The sequence below is a fragment of the Cyprinus carpio genome, chromosome A9, assembly GCF_018340385.1.
Source record: "Cyprinus carpio isolate SPL01 chromosome A9, ASM1834038v1, whole genome shotgun sequence".
Lineage (NCBI taxonomy): Eukaryota > Metazoa > Chordata > Actinopteri > Cypriniformes > Cyprinidae > Cyprinus > Cyprinus carpio.
In genome coordinates, this window is record NC_056580.1 from 9917587 (window position 1) to 9921937 (window position 4351).

General features: G+C 37.7%; 1 long non-coding RNA gene across 1 annotated transcript; it reads left to right on the top strand.

Moving 5' to 3' along the window:
* The first annotated feature begins 402 nt into the window (after positions 1-402).
* LOC109109222 lies at positions 403-3812 on the top strand. The gene is made up of 4 exons (XR_006160783.1): positions 403-572; positions 2016-2070; positions 2828-2895; positions 3100-3812. It is a non-coding gene; the product is annotated as an uncharacterized LOC109109222 (long non-coding RNA).
* Positions 3813-4351: the final 539 nt, after the last annotated feature.

The window sequence follows — 4351 nt, forward strand, 5'->3', positions numbered from 1 at the left end:
ATTGGCTCCTTCATTCAGAATTCATTCAGAATTCAGTATTGAGCGTTGCATTTTTCCCCATTCAAAACTACACGAGTGACATGTCTTTGGGTATTCTATAGTCTTTGCTAGCGTCAGTCAGTTTCATAACCTCACTGGTGGAATTTGACTGTAATGGGCATTCAAGAGTTCTAGTCCATTTAGCTAAGTGTATTTCAGAGCTCATCTCTCAAAAACCTGTTCAGAGAGATTGATATAAATGTTCGGAGAAGTAAAATGGCCATTTTAAACAATTGGCCAGTTGAAGTGAAACACTGCAGGACGTGGGACCGCTCCATCTTGTTGTTGACTCAGAGAGATAAGGGGCGAGAACATGCAGAACCGTGTCTGAGCGAATGTAAACAACATGACACCTAGCACTGCATAGCTTAGACTTGCTGGCGTTCCTTTCCCTCTGGCTCATACTCTTTCATACTTACACCACCCGTCTCCCCTGCTGTTAACGTGTATGTTTCAGTTAGCAGGTCTGAGTAGGATGCATTGCAGCCCAGTTTATCCTGGATCCCTGGAGAGGGCCCATATGTCGCTGTACTGTAAGTTTGCTGAACTTGGGCATACATATTTATGATCTTGTTTTGGTCTGAAAGCTCTGGCAAATCTGTCACAGGATGGATAGAAATTCCTGTTTTGAAACTGCAATCTCAAATGAGATCTCTTTTATATCTCAATTGTTTCTCCCAGACAATAATAAGATCAGTGGAGATTTAGGCTTAATTCCCCTGCTTTTAAGATTTTTCTCCTGAGAAAAGTACTGTAGTAATCTCACAAGTCTCCTCAAAGTCTTAAAACAGATGTCAACAAGACTCAGATATACCAATTTATTATTCTTATCATTATTTTAATATTAACTAAAAATGTATCATTAAAACCAAGTTATATTAGCTGTGTTATGAAATTATTATCTTTCTTACTGTATGTCAGTAATACAATATGGTATTCGTTTCTGTTTTTAATGTAGAATAAATTGTTGGAGAAATATCTTTGTATAAAGTTGATATTTTGTATTATACTGAATCATAAATCCTCTTTACTAAGGTTTAATGAATAACTGAGATACCATTCAGGTCTTTGTGATGACATTGGGCTTTGTAAATGGTAAAATTTATTCGATACAATAAAAAAAAGTTATTCAAACTCTTTGTTTAGTCAGTTACAAGGCTTTTAAAGCACTTTCTTCCTGTCAGGCTGTAAACTGAGAGTGTGATCTTAGTATCGGTTAAAACAAAACAATTTGTTTTCTTTGTAAAAATGGACGTCTTTTGCTGTTGCGCCACAACTCACTCGCATCAAGCGTCTTCACAGCATGTCAAGGTATGTGTCTTGAGACCATGAGAGGCCTAGTGGACCTTTCTTTTTAAGCACTCGGCACATTCACTGTTGCGCACAAGTCTGAATGGACACAAGAAAACTGGATGCTAGCAAGAAAGTGTGCACAGACATCAGCGAACTGTGTTGATGGTGAAAATATGAAATATATTTTTGGTTACTTTCCACTCCAGTGCTTTGCATCTTGAGCTTTATGTGAATGTTCCAGTGCACAGACATGTCCTAAAAGGAAATTAATGCAACCTAACAAGCAGAAAGACAGAAGTGAACGTGTACAGCTGTTCATCACTGGAGCGAGCCAAGAGCTTCAATGTGCTTGAAAACAAACTTGCTTTTCTTGCACTTGACAGGTACACAAACCATGGTTACATAATGCGGCAGGGTTGTAGCAAGTGTTTAATGTGTCTTATTGGTGGCTAGTTCCCGATGTTCTAGAACAGAACAGAAAAAGAAATATCTCGGTAATACATTTTCCTGTGGGCTGTACAGAAAGTAAGATTGTTATTTGTCTGATTATCGCTGTCAGAATTTCACTCACTCACACAGAGCTGTCTGTCCTCTCTCCAGTCATTAATTAAATGTGTATATCCCCCTGTTCAGTATGTCTCCCTAGCAGCTCATAGCTGTGGTTTGGGTTTCTTATGTTTCAGTATAATGCCCATGTGGTGTTCCTCAAAGGACTGGATCGTATGGCCCTTCTGTGATGTGAGTAATTACGCCTGAGCTGTGAGAAATGATTATCACCTGGACACAGATTGCATTTCAGCATCTCAGATTCCTCATTTATGAGCAGTTTAACTCCTAATGATGGTTTCTTTCACTAGTTTCACAATCTAAAGAATGTCTAAAATCCCACTCTCTGTTTTTATCAATGCATAGACAGTCTTCTGATCTGTATTGCTGGGTGTTTGGTTACTCTACAAGCCATCCCTAATGCCCCTGAAACATTCCAGGTTTGGAGCGTTAAACAAACACTGAGTGAGAGAGAGAGAGCTAAAGAGAGGCACAATCCTTTTAGAAAGTGGAGATATATGAGGTTTCCAACAGCAAACACACTGAGAGTTCCTGAGGCGCTGGGCCGTCACCTCTCAGAGTCTCATTAGGGCTGAAAAATGTCACCCTCGTTAAAAATGCATTTAGACTTAATTGAGGTCTAAAGTAAAAATAAATGATAGGGTCATGTTTATTATATTACTATCACCTCGGACATTTTTTCAGTCCTCACCAATTTTCTCAATTGGATTTCCTTCTGGAGTGTGTTTTCCTTGCCTGAGTGGCCCTTTCACTTTTATCACTTTACTGAGAGACTGAATTATTCTTTACCAGCCGAATGAGTGATAGCTTCATCATCTGTAATGCTTGAACACACACACCCTGCAGTACATTCATTCACAATGTCTTGCTCCAGTTTGAAGTGTGAAGGGTTTTTCCAATATGCTGAATGTTTTTCCCTGCTCTGCAGGTTTACATTTGGTGCCATCACTTCCGGCTTGCAGTTTCAGCTTGGAATCCTTTATGCAGATGATTGAAGTAAGTAGAATAGTGGTCTGCTATTTGACACATTAAATTTTTAATGAATTACTTTTAAGGAGGGAGGAGGCATTGGAGGCAGCCACATTGATAAATAAAGTTTTTATTTAGACTTTTGCATTTGAATCACACACTGCCTCTGTTTTCAAGCCAAAGAAGAATGTCTGAGGCTTACTTGGCCTCTGTTCCAAATCCCCTCCATAGGTTGTGTTCTCTGGCTCAAACCCCTCTGCCTGTATACCCTGCCACATGGGCCTTGCTGACTGTCAGGGAAGTACTTTTATTCTGTGGTGCTATCAGCACTAGAGGAAGACAGCAGTGAAATTTGCCATGAATCAGCACTGTGCCTGCTAATGTCTCAGATCCCTCCCGTCCTCATTTTCTGTCCTGAGAGAACCAGGCCGTACTGTGACCCTTCACTCTTCTGTAGTCTCTTTCTCTTGCTGTCGCTCTTATCTCTCAGCCCAGTCACAGCCTCACACACACAAATCACTTTGTCCCATTTGAGTTTCCATGGAAGAGCTAGAAAAGACACACTTGACTGAAAGCTGACTTTTCTAATGTAGACTATCTGTGCCACCCTACAGAAGGAGATGGTAGATTCTGTCTAAGTTCATGGGAGAATAAAACAGCTTTCAACAACAACAACAAAAAATAATGACAGCTTTCAGTCTGTTTTAGTCTTAGTTTTTGTCTTTTGATGGACATGTTCTTTAAATATAGTATCTTTAAATGTAGTCTTAGTCTTTTAATATATTTTAGCCTGTTTTACTCTAATAAAAAAAATACATGATTTTTTTTGTTGACTGAAATAACATTTTTGTTGATGTGCCAAATACTACAAATACTTGCCAAAGCATAACAGACCAAATTCAGTCAAGTATTAGAATTTTGAAAATTTAAACATTTGTAGTTTGATGTATTAATCACATAAAATATTAATATAAATATATACTATTGAAAGAGAGCGAGAGTGCATCATTAAAATTAGACTGGAAAGATGTCTTAGAGTGTGTGTGTGTGTGTGTGTGTGTGTGTGTGTGTGTGTGTGTGTGTGTTTGTGTTGTGTGTATACAGTTATATATATTTAAACAGTTGTGCACATAAGTTTACATACAAAATATATATATATATACAGTTGTGCACATAAGTTTACATACCCTTTGCAGTATATGCAAAATGTTCATAATTTTAAGGAAATAAGAGGGATCATGAAAACTAGATGTTATTTTTTTATTTTGTACTGTCTTGAATAAGCTATTTCATATGATGGATGTTTATGTATATATATTCCATAAGAGAAAATAATAACTGAATTTGTAAAAATTACCCTGTTCAAAAGTTATTATATGAATTTTAATACTGTATATATTTTCCTGGATGATCAATGACTGTTTTTATGTTTTTGTCTCATCACCGCACAGGTGAGAAGAAGCAGTAAAATTCACTGGGCTGT